Source organism: Mchenga conophoros, linkage group LG10 (genome assembly GCF_057382185.1).
Source record: "Mchenga conophoros isolate Kocher_MC1m ecotype Shallow Benthic linkage group LG10, M_conophoros_male_GT1.1, whole genome shotgun sequence".
Taxonomy (NCBI): Eukaryota; Metazoa; Chordata; class Actinopteri; order Cichliformes; family Cichlidae; genus Mchenga; species Mchenga conophoros.
In genome coordinates this window covers 31,022,308-31,042,511 of record NC_140535.1, presented here as the reverse complement: position 1 = coordinate 31,042,511, position 20,204 = coordinate 31,022,308, and the positions used below count along the sequence as shown (strand labels likewise).

The following is a 20,204-nucleotide window of genomic DNA, read 5'->3' as shown; positions in this document are numbered from 1 at the left end:
AATCATCCAGAGCTTTTCAGCGGCAACCGACATCACTAAGGAAAGACAGGACATCCCCCCTAACAGAGCCCCGTAATTTATTTAAAAATATAGACTTTGTTTTTTTTATAGAGGTCATGTTTTTTGTAATTATTTCATAGATCAAAACACTACTCACATCTAAATTGAGTTTTATTATGCTGGTAGTTAGGTAAGTCCCTCCAGAATCATCTCCCATCAAAACAACTAAATTATTTTCCTGCTTTCCTCTTTTTTTCTCCTCCAGTGAATTATTATCAGATTGGGCAGAATTCTGACTGCTGGGCCATAGTGAGTTGCACATTGTTGACTTTTATTTCAGTCAGAAATGACTGAATTACTCAGTCTGCTGATAAAGTCTCTGTTGGCCAAGCCCTCTTGCATGGCCTGACCACTCTGTTTATTGTCTAAGGAGGCGTTCTTTCATCCGACTCCGATAATGAGCATTTGGGTTTTTTGCAGCATCGAGCATCACTCTGCCAACTCAACATCTGCAGCAGTTTCTCCTCTGGTCTTTGTGACTGACGACATTGTGCAGCCCTCGTATTGACATTGACACCTCTCTTGTCTCAGGGCCATAATGAGCGTGTTGCGTGAACGTTTTTTGGGGGGGGGGTTTTTTCGTTTTTACTGAGGGTATGTGTTTGTGTTGGAGTTAGTGGAGCTGTCTTGGGTGCTGGAATTGTCATAGGAACACAGAATAGAGATTGTGGGGACTTACAGTGCGGGGAAAAACACTTTTTCATGTGTTAGGCAGGTTTTTTCTGTCATTTGTGTTAAGTGCTCATTACAGCAAGTATCTCTACACTGCATTTCCCAAATTCGGTCACCTGTCAAACGTGTCAAAATGTCACATGGCTGAGCCAATTACTGTCACATTTTCATTTTCTTTTATTTATTGATCATCCTTTATATATTCTATAGACCGTACCTTTAGGTCGTCTGTCAAGCCACTGCACTTAAACTCTACGCCACATTTTTCGCCTTCATTCTAAATAAAACATACATAGGAAATATATTTTTTCCTATGTATGAAATGCAGTCCTCTCATATTCGAAACTCCCATTTCTCAAAGCAAACATTTCCTCCTCCTGTCAGTCTTCATGAGCTCCCTAATCAACTTATTTGGAAGCCCCCCAAGAAAAAAAAAATTAGGTGGTGTCTAGTTCTTGTTTGCTTTGCCACTGCAGAGTCAATAAGTTCCCACCTCATCAAATGTTGCCGCTCTGCCAGTGGATATGCACAAGGTGTCCTTTAGTGCTGGTTTTGATGCACTGGCCACAGCAGTATTGGACAGCAAGAGATAACAGTAATCTTCTGAAAAGCAAAAAAAAAAAAGTCACATCACTTTGCACTCGCTCCTTGCTTTTTCCTGCTGTTTACGATGACACACAAACTATACAAACGATACTATTTAGTTAAATTTTTGTAAAAATTTGTTATTTTGCAAAAAGAAAAGCCCTTACCAACAATAATTCTGCATGTTGGAAAATCATGCTTGGCTACTGTGTTTGGGGAAGTGAAGCCGAGCAGTGATTTGCAACCGTCTGCATGTCACTACACGTGAGTTATACCCGTCTCATTATCGCCATAACCCAGTGCATCACAGCACCAACAGCAGCGGACAAGATTCCAAGTATTTTATATCCAGGATATGTGAACAGACCAGAAATATATATTCTTTCCTGTTCATTCTTTTTTTAAAAACGCTTTATGTAAAGGCTGAATGGTTAGTGAAAAATGAAAAAGCTTTGATACAGTTGAACTTAAAACTGTAATACAATAGTGTTTTAAATTGTGACTTAAAAGTGGCTCAATGAGGTTTCAAAAAGCAGCAAGAAAGCTTTTTCTAGTTTTATAAAAACATGTCAAGCTGAAGCCGAAAGTTTGTGCACAGCAGAGTATGTAATTGAATTACATGTCATTGGACACATAAAAGCACCACAGCCACAACAGGCCAAGGACAGATAAAAAATCTGCACTTATTTTGAATTATGCATACCTTCATGGAATGGAAATTTGTTGTGTATGCAGTAGCACAAGTGGCAAAGTTGTCTGCAAAGTGCCCCCTCAGAGGAACTAATGGAGCTTCTGCCTCCAGATGAGTGAGTGTGTAGGGGGGCAGGGGGGTCTATGGTGGCCAAATTTAGCAGTTGAGAAGAGGCCCCGTTTCTGCTTTAATGCAAAAGGGAGTGCAGCTAATGCCTCCGAGACATTCGAGTGCTGACATTTTAGTTGTTTATTTACTTCTCTGTCTTCATCTGTGCATCGCTAAAGGGACAGCCGCGAAGTCTGACTCTATCCAACGGGGTTTCGTTCACCAATGGTGGCGGCACGAGCGTTCCGTGGGCTGTTGTCACACCATCGGTGATCAAATGTTTGTTTACTATGTCCCACTCGGCAGCATAACACGCCACTTGCGAATGCCAAATACCAGAGTCCAATCTGTCTGGAGCTGGCAGACGGAGAGGAAGGTCTTGGTCGTTCCATTTGATAATTTTGACAGGGAATTGTATCAGCCCTCGGTGAAATGCAATAACCAGAGCTGGGAGTTTGAGACACAGAAAACATTGGGTTGTGACATCACCACAGTGATGTCCATCGGGCCACATGAAATTCGGCAATCCCTCATTTACCCTGTGACACTGCAGTAAATCGTGTTATTATTTCAAATAGGAATGATGATTAAACTGCAAAAAGCAAGACAGTAATAAACTCATCCTTTAAGAGAGCACCATAGCAACGCATTATGAAGTTTCCTTTTCAGTTCCAATTCATATGAAGTCTCAGCTGAACAGGGAATAAAATAACCCTACCCATGTGGTGTAATATGTCATCATCAGTCATGACATTTTTAAAATATCTTACCACATTTTTCAGCAGTGATTTTTAATTTGGTAAGATGAAAGCGTTACAGGCCTGGTTTAAAAGGCGCTGCTTTTATGTTTGATATTCAAAAAAAAAGTTTCATCAGTGGAGCGGTATTTACAAAGCCAATACAAAAATAAAAGAGCTGTACAAGATTGAATTCCCAACTATGCTCACAGCTTAAACTGCTTTACAACACACCTACGCTTTAGTTAAGATTTTATTTTTAAATGGAACATTTCACAGGCTTGCTGTTCTCTCGTATGAAAGAAGTTACTACGTGCCACATCAATGGTTGTTCTTGTTGACGTATGTTTTCACATAGAAAGATTGTGACTGTAAAGAAATGGCTGTAGTTTATGGTTTAGGCTTGTGAGGTGAAGTAGGAGCACCTCTTTCATTCAAAGCCATAGTGGGGGGGATGGGTCTGCAACCAGTTGGTGTTGAATCCAGTATAGAGAAAAAGGGTCCTCTCCCAGTGCATATGTCTGTTACACATGTTTGGGCAGCCTTTGACTGTGATGAAGAAACAGATTATGCCCGTGTTCAGGCATGAAGTATCACAATATACTTAATTTTCTGCTTCTCTGCTCTCTAAGGTCTTGTGACAGTTTTCACTCACAGCAAGCCACAAGCTGTAACATCTGCTCTTAAGTAATAACTTCACAGGGCAGAAAACAGATTTAAGATTTTACCATCTTGTTGTGATTGTAGACTACCTGCTGGGTATGATGGATTTATATTATCATTTGGATTGTGAGATTTCTTCATTTGAAGAACTTGTGATGTTATTTATTTAAGAAGTGACCCAAATCTTCAGTTTATTCATTCTAATAGTATACAGAGCTTACGTTGTTCCAAAAAAAAAAGAAATAAAAATCAGTCAGACAGTCAGAACCACGATAGTAAAAGGAAGGCTTTATTTCTGTCTGTCGGAATTTATATATATATATATATATATATGCAGGAAGATGGCAAATGTGAAATGAATGGAGTCAAGCACAGCATGACAAGAAGGAGCCAAGGCAGAGTTGTGTTGCAAAGCAGCTTGCAGATGCAAATGAAATGACATTTGCCAATTGGATTTATTGAAGATTAGCTGAAGTATCAGTATGCTCGATTCTTACTTTGAAAGTAGCGTGGCCACTTGAGATCCTTCGAGTGTCAGAGATAAGATTAGATTCACAACACGCTCTCACTCCCAAACTGTAAGATTTTACGCTAGGTGACAAATCATCTTTATGTTACGCTTCCGGACACCCAACACGTCCTTATATTACGAGATCGGAAAAATTAGGAAACATGAAAACCGCTTGGAATGAATCTACACATGTACGTTTATTTGACTTAAATCGCTTTGGAAAACACTATCTAACCTCATTAAAGTGGTGGTTAATGTTAGGGATAAGGTTATGGATAGGGCTAGGGCTGGAATACATGGCTGGAGCGTCCGTTATTGCAGGACCATCGTTCAACTGGATTTCATCTGCAACCCATCGACCGCCTTGGGACGTGACAAATCGCCTCGGGAGTGAGAATGGTCTGAGCTTCGAAATTTGAAATTTGTTAATCTGTGGCTAGAAACACTAAATGCACCTTTAAAAAAAGTGTGAGCATTCAGCTGTTTCAAAGAACTGACCCTTTGGAAAAGAAGCTATAAATATAATTTTTATAAATATGCATTTTTTTGAAGGAACAAATTTCACATTTGATATCCCTTTCTTATTCTTTCCTATTGTAGCCAGCATTTCCAAATGCTCAAATGATGACTGGAGCTACTGTCATGACAAAAGTTACAAGACTGAGAGGACTTAATCGCTGATAGATGTTGTAGTTGGATCTTTGCTGTAATTATCTAGCTTACTCGTCTCTTCTTTTAGAATGTGGCTTTATTTTTTGTGTTAATTAGCAGAGTACAGCGAGCTGGAACAAAGCACTGCTGATGTAACCTGAAAAACAAGCACTTATTGCTGGATTTTGGTTTGTTTGTTATGTTTAAGGAAAATTTGGGAGTGTTTAATAACAAGGAATGCTCTGTTGTTAACTAAACGTCATATTTATCACCGCGCTGCATTACTCATTTTCACATGGAGGAAATGAATCGGCTCAGTGTGTGCGAACAAGCAGCTGTGGTTTCAAATTTGTATCTGCTTGGTGATATTTCCCCAGTTTCTGAAGATTTTTGAAGACTCCCATTAAAAAAGTCTGTCCCTGGCAGGTTTCACACTCCCGTCTGGCTTTCCAGCTGTGTGTGAGAAAATCTCAAAGCTGTTTACTAGTGAATACAGACAGCAATGGATATCAAAGTGTTTGAGATGATTGATAAGATTATTGCATGTGTTCCAAGAGTGAAGCTATGATTGTCACTTGAGAGTTGCGGTGAATAGTAAGGGAAGCTCTACAGTGCCAGAGAAATTTGCAAGTGGTTATTGACATTTTTAGGGAGTTAAAGGTAAATCCCGCCTGGAGCAGCCTGTGGACATATCACTTATAAAGTTGTTGTCTAATTATTCCAAGGGGATATTTGGTGATCTTACATCATGTGTGGGGTTTGCTTCTGGATAGGCAGGTAACCTCGAGGTGTACAAGTTTTTTGGTAGGTTCTAAAACGTCTGTTTTTGGCAAATACTGGCATCCTCGCAAGTACGTGTAACTAGTGCAATTAAAGTTTTAATGTGAGGCAAACAGACTGTGCAAAAAGTTTGAGTCTGTAATCATTCTGACAGTTTTTATACTACAGCATATTCATTCATGACAGTATGCATTATTATTAGGATGTAACTTTAAGTTTTTCTGCAGGAGATCCACAAATAAATAAATAAATAAACATACGAAGAATGTACATTGCATAGAAATGTATTCGATCACATGTAATTAACACAAGAAAATGCTAATATTTTATAAATTTGTTAAAAACTAACTCAAACAAACAAACAAATACTGAATTTTTATGCCCAAATTTGACACACATTTAATCAAGCATAGTCCTCAACCACTCAAACAATTTTTCTGTTCAAGAATGTAGCTTAAAAAATCCAGTTTAGCATCTTAATCAAATAATTAGATGCCTTGTTACCAGTTTTAAGGGCAGTTGTGGCATAAACCTTGGGTTGTTTGTTATAGTATGTTTGTTATGTAACCTGTAACTGAGAGATCTACCGTATAGGTGAGAACACTGACAAATACAGTTGACTTGGATATGACAACCTCATAGATTATGCTAGCTAGCAAACCTTTGCTCTGATTAGCTCTGGCTAATATTGTAGATCGCAAACCTTAGTTATACATTTACACCTTTTATTGCTGTGTGAAATCGTCGCTGTTTAACATAACATGAGTTCAAATGAGACCTGGCAGCTGCGAAGCTACAGTAGGATATTGTAGGCTCTTGTCACGGTCTTAGCTTAGTCTGCCATTATGCTAATGCTGCTTATTTTATGCTAGGTATCAAACAACAAAGGAAACAATGAGTAACAAAATATGAATTGATTCCATCCCACATTTAATCCAGTTCTTTAAAATTGCCGTCACTACATATTCTGATGATGTGAAATGTATGTAGGTCAATATTTCTTCAGGGGGAAAAATGTGGTACTGAACATATTGTTGAACATGTGGGTTGTTATAGCGATTAAAAGTAGGCATCTTTCAAATCAGTACTGTGTTATCATTAAGGCACTGTGCATTTCAAAGCACAGAAGTCTCTTGTTTTCTATGTACACCCACACACCAGCAGCCTTTTAAGCACATTAACTCTCGACAACACATGTTGGTATATGTTTTTGTGCCGTATCTCAATGATAGGAAGAATTTTATCATGTTTGCACATCCCTGCTGTAGCCACACAACTTCCTTTGTCTGATTTGTGCTGAATGAACCTTTTTTTCAAAGAACAGTCAGATTCAAGTAGGCTGATTTCTAGGCTCCTCCGTTAAAATTGGATGTCACTGTAGAGGTTTAAAGAGCGCCTAAAAATGCATTTTTCTTAAAATCCGTCTCATTATGCTGTAGAAGAAATTCCGCTTTTGTGACTTCTCTGCCCGTGGGGACATTTTGTTCAAATGTCTTCAATAAATACTCTTTAAGAGGGCCATTAAAGAAAAATTAAAGACTTGCGAACTATGATTTAATCCCGGTTTGCATATTTTATTTATTAACATCAGCCAGTTTGAATAAATTGCAGTGTGTGGCAAGGAAGTTGACATGATTTCTGCAGCGAGGGTCATGAAGACATCGGCCTCCAAAACTCTTAAGCACACAATTGATGCAATGCAAAGCAAGCTGCAAAGAAGTACAAAATAATGAGGAGAAGGGATACATTTGTATTTGCAGTGCCTTTTAATCATGAACAAGATTAACTACACAGATACTGATGAATGCATGAACATCTACAGAAACAGAATGATGATAGAATTTTTGTATTTAAATATGCAAATTATATTTACATGCTAATTTATAGAGCAGGGCGATATGGCCAAAAATATTTATCACGATATATATTTGAAAATTTGCGATAACGATATAACCGACGATATAATTGATGCGAGACAAAATACAACTCCACAACATTACTAGCGCAAAAAGACAACCTTCCATTTATTTTCACTTAAACAAGAAGCTGGTTTTTATGTACATTAAAGCTTTATAAAAAATGTAACAGTGCAAATGCAAATTCCTTGCTGAAAGTTTAACCAAAAGGCATTTCCAGTAGAAATGGGCTGACATATCCTGAGCATAACCATGTATAATATCCACTGAAGTTAAAAAAAGGTGTTTTGCAACATTAAACTGCAGTGTGCAGTACGCATTTTTCGGACCATAAGGTGCACGGGATTATAAGGCGATCGTGGCTCAAGAGTTGGGAGTTCGCCTTGTAATCGGTTCGAGCCCCGGCTTGGACAGTCTCGGTCGTTGTGTCCTTGGGCAAGACACTTCACCCGTTGCCTACTGGTGGTGGTCAGAGGGCCCGGTGGCGCCAGTGTTCGGCAGCCTCGCCTCTGTCAGTGCGCCCCAGGGTGGCTGTGGCTACATTGTAGCTTGCCATCACCTGTGTGTGAATGGGTGGATGACAGGTTGCGTAAAGCGCTTTGGGGTACTTAGGGACTAGAAAAGCGCTATACAAATACAGGCCATTTACCATTTAAGCGAAACAAAGCAGTCAGATAAATCAAACTTTATTAAACTCCTTCTTGCTTCCTCCACTTCTGTACCATTGATTCATTAATGTTGAATTCTCTGGCAGCTGCTCTATTCCCATGTTGTTGCAGTATATTAATGACTAACCTCGTATTGTGGATGGATTGTCTCAGTTGTTCTCCTGACTCAAGTTTGGTCCGTTTACAGCATCCTGCCATGCGATTGCATTTGTCTCTAACCATGAAGAACCTTCACGTTAACTTTTATAAGTGGAAAAGTGTTAGTGTTCGTCCTCCAGCTTCACTGTTTATGTTATGCTAACATAGCTGTGTCGCTAGCGATCACGTAGCACATCATTATATACCAGCTAGCCCAACTTCAGTAACCCTACAAACGTCACTGCTGTTTAGTTTCCTGTCTTCATTTATGTTGGAAGTGATAGCAGAGCTGTACGTTTGAATTTTTTCAGAAATCTCTCAGTCAGAACATGCAATATCATGCTTAGGTAACTAGCGAAACTAGCGAGCTAACTTCCGCTAGCTTCCTGCTAACTTCTAACTCCGTTAAATGTAATAACTTTTGTTTTCATGGATGCCTGGAAGTTAAACTTTATAGTTACACCTGGTAAAGCAGCAATGCTGATCGTTTTATTAAAGATGAAAGAATTTAGACAGTTTTTAACTCTTAAGTGATGCTGCAGTGTTGTTTGACCTGAAGAATTCGGAGTTTAGGACCCAGATTACTCCCAGATTTAAGAGCATCTTAGTCCGACAAATATGACAATAACAACGGCCGCTTGCATGTTCTGCAAAAAAATGTGCTTTGTTGTGTATCTGACGGACAAACACCAAACCAGTTCCACATCACGGAAGTTGCACCGTTTTTACAAACCAATTCTGGTTCATCTGTTTCACTCAACAATCGGCCATGTGCGTATGAAAACAAAGGCACTGCGCATGCGCGTTTTACTCCCATTCTATCGCGATATTTCATTTTCCTATCGTTGCCTAACATTATACCGGTATTACCGTGAACGGTATAATATGGCCCAGCGCTACTAATTTACATACATCGCCAAAACAGACGTCTTGATATTGGCTAAATCCGCATTCAAAATTCTTCATTCTTTGTATTTTTTTGACATATTAGAGTCAATTCTACATTTTTTTAAAATCACTACTTGAATTAAAGAAAAAAAAATGTCTGAAAATGCATTTTCAGACAAAATATCTAAACGCTGTGTTCTCATATTGGAACAATGCATTTGGGCTTTTCTGCACTTTATATTTCTTTATGCTAGTTAAAAAAAAAAGATAAAAGAAAAGTACCACTTTCTTGATCCAGCTAATCCCAAATGTACCGTATTTTCACGACCATAAGGCGCACTGTGCTAAAAGGCGCAGTCTCAGTTATGTGTGCCCTTACTGTATTTAACACACACATAAGGCGCACTGGACCATAGGGCGCATACAAGTACCGTATGCGTATTTAAAAATAAAGCGGGAGCAAACCTGAGTTCGGTACCTTACTCACATTTTTATTACCAGTAATCGTCATCATCAACAACACACAAGCATACAAGTGTGCATATTTAACAATAAAGCAGGAGCAAAACAAAGTTTGGTACTCACATTTTTATCATCAATCAAACCCATCGAAGTCCTCATCCTCTGTGTCTGAATTGAACAGCTGCGCTAAATCTACATCAAACATGCCAGGTTCACTTTCTTCACTGTCAGAGTCACTTTCCGTGCCGTGCGGCTCCTCGGAAATGATGCCGGCTTTTGCGAAAGCTCGAACAACAGTGCCAGCAGACATGTTAGCCCAAGCATCTACAATCCATTCGCAAATTGTGGCGTAACTCGCCCGGCGCTGCCTTCCACTCTTAGTGAAACTGTGGTCTCCATCGGTCATCCATCGCTCCCAGGCCGCTCGCAGCCTTACTTTGAATGGGCGGTTCACACCGATGTCCAGCGGTTGGAGTTCCTTTGTCAGGCCTCCCGGAATGACAGCAAGCTCACAGTTCATTTGCTTCATTAGTTTTTTCACATCGGCTGTGAGATGGGCACGCATAGAGTCACAGATTAAGAGCGATGGTGACGCGTGGAAAAAACCACCTGGTCTCCTTACATACACCTCCCTCAGCCACTCTTTCATCATTTCCTCATCCATCCAGCCCTTTTCATTTGCCTTAATGATGATTCCTGCTGGAAACTTCTCTTTAGGCAAAGTCTTTCTCTTAAAAATCACCATAGGCGGCAGCTTCTGTCCATTAGCATGGCAGTCAAGCACAACAGTAAAAGAAGACTTTTCGTGCCCCGTTGTGCGTATCGCTACCGTGCTGGTCCCCTTCTTCTCCACAGTGTGACTCACCGGGATGTCAAAAGTGAGCGGGACCTCGTCCATGTTTGTGATGTGGCTGGGCTGGATGTTTTTGTCGCCGATGTGTTTGCTGCAGTAGGAGCGGAAGATGGCCAGCTTTTCCTTATAATCCGCTGGAAGTTGCTGCGCTACCGTAGTCCTGGTCCGGATGGAAAAATGGCACCGTTTCATAAAAAGTGAAAGTGAAACTGCTTTTAGCCGAATGGTGACCGTCGAAACGCTTCTCCCGCTCGTTCTTTGCTCGATGATCCACCGCTCGAGTCTTTCCTCCAACTCGGGCCACCTCGCCTTATGTCCGCGGAAACTCAGCTGCGTTTTCTTGACCTGCCGGAGCTTGTTTTCCAGCTTCCTCCATTTGCGAACCATCGATTCGTTAATCTTAAATTCTCTCGCCGCTGCTCGATTTCCATGTTCCTCCGCGTAGCTGATGGCCTTCAGTTTAAACTGTGCTTCATAAGCGTGTCTCGTTGCCATTTTCAGGGTTGCGCCCACACTTCACCCTTTAGCGTTCTCATGGTGTTCTCTACTACGTCCTCCTTACAACACACAGGGCGCACTGCGCTATAGGGCGCGCCGTACTTTTTGAAGAAAATCTAAGACTTTTAAGTTCGCCTTATGGTCGTGAAAATACGGTACTCCGTTTATCTGGGATTGTCACTAGCAGTACACCCAGCCTGAGGCTTGGTTTGTGCCGCCTCCTGGAATCAAATCGAGGGTCTTTTGTTTACATGGCAAATGTGTTAACCTCCACATCAGGGGTCCAGCTAATCCCAAATGGCTAGGAGAAATAAAAAATGCATCCCATACAAGAGCTCAACTCTCAGGAGGTTAAATAAATTTTTATTTTTACACATATGCAGATGTCTCCAATGCTGTAGTGTTTAACACATCCGATTCACACATGCAGAGCTGTAACGACACCAAGTGACAAGGGAGCAACCGAAAGTAGCAGTATGTACCACAAATATTGTGTACCTTGGGCGTTTTCTTTTCTTTAGTCTGAAAGATGGCATATTGGAGGAAAACTAGTCCAAAATCTCAGAACACACCACATCATGTTTTTCCCCATCATGGCTTACGTTAGTACTTATGTAACATTTATAGCAGTGAATCCTCTACACTATAGGAAGTACACTGCAAAGCCCCTGCTTAGGTCATTGTGGTATCTGTGTGTTGTGGTCATTTCAATCTTCAGGACAGCGCTCACTATACCCCCGAACACAAGTCAGATTTGATAACTCCCAGGAGATCTTACAGGCAGCTCAGAAATCCAGCTTGGAATGTGTTTACCAAAAGCTCTCCTGTTTAGCAGTCCGTCAGCCATCTCGAAGTCTAATAGGTGTTGCCATGGCAGAAGGCATCTGTGTGGAATGAGTAAGTAATAGCTCTGTCTTAACTGAAGTGGCTCACACTGCCTCTCCACTTTCCCTGTGTAGGAGCAGCAGCAGGGCTCACGCAGATTCTCAGAATTTGGGTGTGCACTATTGCTGGTTACTGCCTTGCAGCTTTTCCATTTGTAATGCTCTTTCATTAATCAGCATTAACACCGTTCCACAGGGAGCCTGATTCATGTGGTGCTCCCGTGGGTAGTGCTTCATCCCCTCTCATTTGTGGTGCAAAAATGAAGCAAAGTCCGTGAAAAGGACTGTCTGATGAAAAACATCGATACAGCACAATATGCAGGCTTTCTCATAAGGTGATTAATATGTAGTGGCTTTTATACGCTGTTGGTGAGTGTAGGTTATGAATACAAATACGAGTATTACACGTCAGGGTTGCATCCTTACTAGGAAATGCGCTGGAAATGGGTCTGCTGTACAATAATCTGTAATTATCGTCCTTTATGATCAGTATCTTTACAAGCTCTGCTAATAAAGTAGCAACTGGGTCACCTCATTTAGAGAGCGTCAGAGGGTATTATGCCTCCCCGTTTCAGCTCACATCAAAGGCAACACACCCGATCAGGATGGTTTCTTAAACGTTACATATTTCTGTTTCATCTCCCCTTGACGCACCGTGTCTGATAATTACTGTATTTTCTCTAATGTGTGAGATTTGATGAAAGAACAAAATATGAGCTGCAATAGCAAGAAATATTGTTTTGAAACAGAGTGTAAAATACACCGTCTTTGATGCAAGAATTAATACAGCGCTTTCTTGTAGTTCAGTAATTACAGCATCTGTCAATATTGCATCTCGCATGCTCGTGAATCATTATTCTTTATACAACCCTTCCCACACACAGTGACTCACAACAAACACGAAAAAAGTAAAGTATCATTTTTTTCAAGATACATTTTTCAAATATATACTTTATATAATCTTGACTTAAGATCTACTTACTAGCTTTCTCCCAGCTTTCACCCTTAGATGTTATCAGTGATCGGACATGCTGAAGTGCAGAAAGCCATGCCTGACCTTGGCTTCTGTGGAGGCGAGCATGTGAAAAACAAGAACATGTAGTCTGTAGTTTGAAGCAGAGCCTGGATTGTACAAAAAAGAGTGATCTCAGGCAAAGTGTTGCAAATTCAGATGTCCTGGAAAAAGCCTCACCCTGTTACGTTTTTGTACCTCGGTCGAACCAAACTTAACCACAGAGAATGCGAACCAGAAAATGGTAGTATGAAAGATTTTGTAAGGGTTTTGTAAGATCACAAACGCAGTGTTTGCAGAGTGGTGGCAGTAGTTTGTATCTTTCTCAAACTGCTGGCAACCACTGCAGCTTGCTAGCCAACAATACAGTCACTATCCGGTCGTTAAGTCTGACGTCACTAGCCGTGTCTGGACCTAAACTCCGCTGCAGGTCCATATATCAAACAATCACTATGGCATTACTGAGAGTTGAAAAACTGTCTAAAGTTTTTCATCTTTAATAAAATGATCAGCGTTCTGCTCTACCAGGTGTAACAATTGAGTTTAACATCCAGGCATCCATGAAAACGGAATTTATGACATTTAACGGAGTTGGAAGTTAGCAGGAAGTTAGCTCGCTAGCTTCTATCTAAATACAATATAGCATGTCCTGACTGCGGGGTTTTGGAAACAAATTAAAACGTACAGCTCTGTTATCACTTCCAACATAAATGAAGACAGAAAACTAAACAGCAGTGACATTTGTAGGGTTACTGAAGTTTGGCTAGCTGTAGCTAATGATGTGCTACGTGACCGCTAGCGACACAGCTATGTTAGCATAATATAAACATGCCAACTTTTTTTCCACTCGATAAAAGTTACCGTGAGTGTTCTCGGTGGTCAGGAACAAATGTAATTGCATGGCAGGATGCTGTAAAAGGACCAAACTTCAGCCAGGAGAACAACTGAGATAATCCATCCACAATACGAGGTTAGTCATTCATATACTGCTGCATGGGCTGGGCTGTAGTTACATCCTAAGGTTTTAAAAACTGAGCTTAAATAAATGATTAGCGGTAATAAAAGCCGAGGGAGGTCAACAGTGATCACTGACTGTTTTAGGAGCTTTTTGAGATTAAATAGAAGAAAATACATAACATTAAACATGTTAACAACCCAAAAGCCATATTAAATGCAGACTACTTTAGACCCGGAAGTAGGATTCGTCACGTCATCACTTAACGACCGGATTGGGTATTCAATACAACCCCATTGTGGGTCTTTGTAGACATGTGACCACAAACCGGGTAACATTAAAAGTCATTTTGTCCATCACCAGTCATGGGGATGATGTGGGATCAATAAGGCCCCAGTCATACAAGCTGAGAGACTGGTCATTAACCATCTGGGAACCACTGTTCTTGAGGGAAAAGGGAGTATTCCCCATATGGTTGTGAGTGGTTCCTGGAGGTTAACGGCAGCCACTGGAAAAATAATTGCTAAAGTCCCAGTTACACAGACTGGTCAGTAATCTCCATTTTTCCCCAGTGACCCGCCTGTCGCTGGGAATACACATTTTCCCTTGTGACTGGTGGTTGCCAGATGGTCATTGACAGGTCGGAAGTGTGTGAATAAGGCCTTAGTGAATGCCTAGCAGATAGCTCCTGACAAAGGCTGCCTGTGCCGACATGTTAGTCAAAGCAGTCAAAACCCGTAATCATCCATAACTTGAAGCATCAATATAGTTTAAACAGTTTTAAAAAAACAAACAACAGTCATCATGAGCGGGAAACTGGATATAGTGAACAGAACTGTTTGTACAAGTCTGCAAACATGTTTCTTTGTGCTCTGAAGTTGGAGATTTTGACATGGGAGTCTAAGGGCTTTGAGATTGGGCCACAGTTGGATTTAATGAAATTAGTTCAAACATTTAAATAACTTTTATGTATTTAAAACCATTAAAGATAAAAGATAATCACTGTAATTAGTTTAATACTATAAGAAGAAAGACATTTTCTGCATGGGCTGTGCCCCTATTCTGGTTAAAGAGGGAGGAACTTCAGCTGGAAGTCAGTTGCTTTCACAAATCATGGATGAGTGGTCGATGCAATGAGCGCAGGTTGGTGAAGCAAATGGAAATACCTCAGTGGGACTTCAGAATTTTTATCTGTCAGAGAAATGGATGCAATGATCTGATAGATGTTGCAGGGGCCTCAAACTTTCAAATGGAAATGAGACACTTGGGAGAAAAATATGATTTGGGTAATGCTTTCATGGAGTCTGTCCAGAAAGAGATGTTTGTCAGAGTGATGTCATGATGAGAAGAGGAAAAACAACAGTATGTTTCTGTAAACACGGGAACAATCATAAAGATCACCAGAATTTTACTTTAACAGGAGAGCAGCAAGTGGCAGTAACAGAGTCCTAAGCAGAGTGACAACCAGGGTTTTAATAGTTTTGCAATTTTCATTAGTTTTTATTTTTATTTAGTTTTGACTTCAGATTTTCAATTTTATATCAGTTTTAATTAGTTTTTACCAATTGTTTGCTAGTTTAGTTTAGTTTTTATTTTTTTGAAAATCCTTAGTTTCAGTTATAGTTTTAGTTGTGTTTGCAAAAATTAAGTGTAACAAAATCCCAGTTTCATCATATCAGTCATTCTCTTCTGCTTATCCTTGGGTATGTTGCTATTCCAGCTACCATACCCTGCACCCTGGACAGGTCGGCTGTCTGTCGCAGGGCTAACACGCAGAGACAGAAAACTCACATTCCCACCTATGGGTTCTTTAAACAAATAAATAAATAAAGGCAGATGAACAACCATTGATACCAGGCAACTATAAAATGTATATCTCCTTCCCTCCCCATCTCCAGCTGCCTCCCTCTTCCCGCTCCTCCACAACCACCCACACATGCAGGGCCTTGGAGTGGGGGTATGTCACCAGGGTGCAGAGGAGGCTACCCCCCCCCCTGTCCCCTTCTGGCTGCCTCTGCCTCAATTTTATCCCACAACTTAGACATTCACATTATTCACACTCTCATTACACATACATATAGGATCTTGGGGGTGGGCACAATCACGGAGTCCAAATCACCATCAGGGTGTATACCTCACCCCTGACGTCGTTGCCCACCTCTCAATTTTAAATACACTTAGTCATTGAGGGTTAGCAGGAGGGACTATGCGCTTACCTGCTGCTCCTTGGCAGGTAGCTCCATGCCCTCCTGGGTTTTAATTGCACCTTAGAACACATATGCATCAACACTACAATGAGCGGGTGGAGGGAGGTTTGGAGTCTTCTCCCACCCCCATTCTCTGCGGCCTGCTGGAGCGGGAGGGCTAGTAGGAGGAGTTGGCCGTCCGACTGCGGTCTGGGGTGTGGGGCCTCCCTGCTGCTGCGGAGTCGGGGTGGTCTGCCTCTCCCCACCGCAGGGAAAAGGGTAACACCACCTGGGTCTGGGTGCAATTCCCCCCTCCAGGGGCAAGGGTACCTAGACCCGGTTTGTAGAGTACGCTTGGGGAGTGTGATTGTGTGTACAGCGTCTCTTTATGTCTGTCTCCACGTTGGTTGAGTGTGGAGTGAGTGCATATGAGAGCATGAGGGTGGGAATGGATGTTTGTGTCTGTGTGTGCCTGTATGTCTGTGTCTATATGTCAGGTTGGGTATCAGACGCCACCTCTCTGGGGACACCTCAGGCCCTCCAAGGTTTGGAGGCCTATCTCCACCCACCACCACTTCCCCTGCCGGTGGCGGACTCCCTCAGGTGTCGGTGTGTTGGTGGTTCTTTGTGTCTGGGGGTGGGCGTCCGGGTACACACCGGCTCACTCCTTGGCGGCCGCTTGTCGGGGCCTGGGGCCTGGGGCTCGCTCGGGCCCCTTTGGAGGTGGGGTGCCCCCGGCCTCTCGGCCTAGGGCTCGGTCACTCAGGCGCAGCTGGGGGCCGGCGGAGCTCACGGGCGCATCACTGCAACCCCCCCTGGCTTCTGCTCCGCGGCTGCTGGGCGAGCCCTCATCTGGGACTCTCCTCAGCTCTTACTGGAACAGTGGCGCGGCTGCCCCTCTGTTGGTCTTCCATGGTCTCTTGTGTTCTGGGGGCCTCTGGATGTCTGGAGTTTTGATCTCCTCCATACCCGCTTCACACCCTGGAGGACGGGGCTGTGGCCCCCCCACACTCCCTAGCAGATCATTACATGGAGAAACCTTTGGAATGCAAGCATGCTGATCCACACAGGTATGCACACATGGGTATTCACAGACGCGGACTAAAGCTTTCTTGGCTGCTGCCTCAAAGCACACTGTGCGCTGTCTATCTTGCGTGCTGCACAATATCGTTTATTACTTAGTAAATACTGATATCTATGACTAGCTAGTTTATTGTGATGGTGCTTTGTTTTCTCTATTATTATGTTGCTCTTTGTTGTTTGCTGTCTCCTCTGTTTGTTTGTTTGTTTGTTTGTTTGTTTGTTTGTTTTTTTCTCCATACAGGTGACCCAGGAGTTTTTTTTTTTTTTTTTTTTTTTTTTTTTTGTCTCTCTTCCCCCCCCCTTCTCACCGTCTCTTCTCCCCTTGGGTTTTCTTTCTTTCTCTCCCCCTCTCTCTCTCATTCATTCCCCCTGTCCTATTTATTAAAAAAAAAAAAAAAAAAAAAAAAAATGACAAAGGATGAACTGAAGCTCTGCCATCACGTAATGTCGCATACTGCTGTTTCTGATGTCATTTTAAAAAAAAAAAGAAAAAAAAAAAAAATGTATATCTTGGCCCCAATGAGACTATTAACTCTTGCAGCACCGGGTGTTCGTAATTTTGGTTCAAGTGAATTGATAAACTTTTTGAAGGCAATTGACTCACACAGTTATGTAGATATCCCAGTCCTGTTGTCTCCGGATGCATCACGCTGCCTTGCCTGGGGTTAGCTTCTGTTTTCTGGGGATGAGGGTTGAGTGTGCTCCCTTACCTTCTCAAGGTGAGCTAGGTTAGCCTTCTCGTGTGAGCTTTTCAAGTACACTTTAAGGTTTGTGGGATTTTTTTCCCCTTGAGAAATGTCCCTCATAATTTGTCTCTTTCCACTACAAGACACTTGCTTTATCCAAAACACAGTCATATTCAAAGTAATCCCAAATTGGACTCTGGCGCTTTCTCCCGACTTTTACTGACATGATTCTGCGCGTGGACGGAGCAGCAACACAGACGACTCGACTAACGTACTGCCACCTGCTGACATAATGAGACACAGCAAGAAAAAAATCTGGAAACTAAACTTCATTTTGACCCTTGACTATTGTATGACACGCACACATCAATGAAAACTAAACACATTTTTTCTATAAATTCAGTTAATTTTAGTTAGTTTTGTGAACACTCATTACAGTTTTAGTTAGTTTTCCTTTTTTTTAATTTTTTATTTCCGTTAACGAAAATGTTTTTTCACTTCTAGTTTTCGTTATTTCGTTAGTTTTCATTAACGATAATAACCTTGGTGACAACCTCCTAAAACTACATAATAATATTACATCGTTATTTATTCTTTTTCACAGAATACAAAGTATTTTCCGAGCATATGCAGGCACATTTTCAAAGTAGACTAACATAGTAATGAATAGTCTAGAAGACATAAAGCACAGAAGCAAAAGCCAAAAGCATTAATAATTCACTTCTATCTTGTGTTTCATGAAAATGAAACCATCAGATCAATAATCTGTAGTGGCTGCATTTGTCTAAGAATGAGCTCTGGATTTTTTCCATGTTACATCATTTGGGGCATGGCTCTGTGGTCAAATAACCAGAAATCACAATAACTGGGAAGACAAAAGCTTCTTTAAAAAGAAATAACAACTAAAAAATTCTCTCTGTAAACACTTTAATGAAATATATCGGTAAATTCAAAGGTGTCTGCTATCAGACAGTGGTATTTTGTAACAACTCGCTAGAAAATGTAAAAATGTCGCCCAGAAAGGTTACCAATAGCACGAGAAACCAGGTGATCTCAACAACTGATGGGTAAAGTATGACTAGAAAAAGGTCTTAGGAGCTTAGAAACAAAGCGACTTCTTTAAGTTTCGTAAAGATGTTTCGCTCATCCAAGAGGCTTCTTCAGTTCTAAAGCCAAATAGTGGAGAGTCCCGGTATTTAAACCCTAGTGGGGGCTGTACCTTAAGAGACTTGTTGACCCTCTATTATTAAACATGTGCTTCATCACATGAGCTAAGGTGTGAAAAAAGCGTGGGTCATTATCACCAGTGGTTTTGAGTGAAACCACTGTGAGACCTTGCTCCACCCAATGTGATTTATTGAGGTTACCTGATGCAAGATGTGAGTGGGAGTTGAGGAGCCTGGGAAGGGATCTCAAAAGTGGATTGTAGGTGCAGACAGTTAGTATCGTAAGCCGTCCCCTTTGCTCAAAGATGTTCACAGTGGACATAGACGGCCTCTTTCACGTCTCTTTTAAACCATCTGTCCAAAATGTGAACACTGGCATCCTCAATAGAGTGACCTTTAACCTTTAAGTGCAGATGTACAGCTGCATTTTGTCCTGTCTTATATACAGGCCTGATTTGACACTGGTGACACTATTGAAGGCAGGCTATACAATTTTAGGTTTAGTTTGGTGAGACGAAAAAGGAAGTGAAACCACAGGAGTCCCACTTAAGTAAGTAAGAACAGGAAATCAGGACAGCATGCAAAACAGAGGGAGAGAAAAACAAGGAAACACATGAGACAAGCAAAATGGAAACATTACAACAAAAAAAAAAAGAAAGGCTGTCTGTTAAACCAAAACAAGAATCAAATCTTGGGGAAAAAAACACACCAATGGCTGCATCAGGAGCAATTTTGTGTTTCCGTTGTTGCCTAAAGACATGCAGAGCAGGGGAGCTGTGGATTAAACCATCAAAATACCTTCCAATTAGTGTGCAGTCTGCTCTAACTCCTGGGCCGCGGACCATCCTGAAAGAGCATGTTGTCATTTAAAAGCAATCCTGACTGCACAGACCCACTCACTTTTATTTTTATCACGGATCATCTTTCATATTACTTCAAATATTTATGAACTAAATTTAAATACTGCAGGACTTATGTATACTTCAAATCACAACATTTTACTGGAGAAAAGGGAAACAACTGTGTCGCATGTTATTGTAGCTTTACTATACCATAAAATTCAAGAGTTCTACCCATTTATGTAGCTATTTATGTGTTTACTGCGTTAACTATTTCGTCTCTCATCCCTTTTTTTCTTCTTTTGGTGTTAGTTGTTGCTCCGGCAAGCACGCACAATCCTTGAGCAGATGTTGGGGCATGTTTTTGTATAGCTGCAGCGTGCTACAGCTTTATGCATTTGCATAGTCTTATTTTGTATGCATCTATAGCCTCTGCACATCTGGTTCACTGTGTATAAAATCTCTGCAGATAATGCAGCGTTATGAATGTATATAGAAGTGCATGCACGTGC

General features: G+C 41.3%; 1 protein-coding gene across 2 annotated transcripts in view; it reads left to right on the top strand.

The window, feature by feature from the left end:
* The window catches only part of tmem132e (transmembrane protein 132E), a 442,995-nt gene that overhangs the window by 348,218 nt on the left and 74,573 nt on the right, over positions 1-20,204 (top strand). The window lies entirely within an intron of this gene.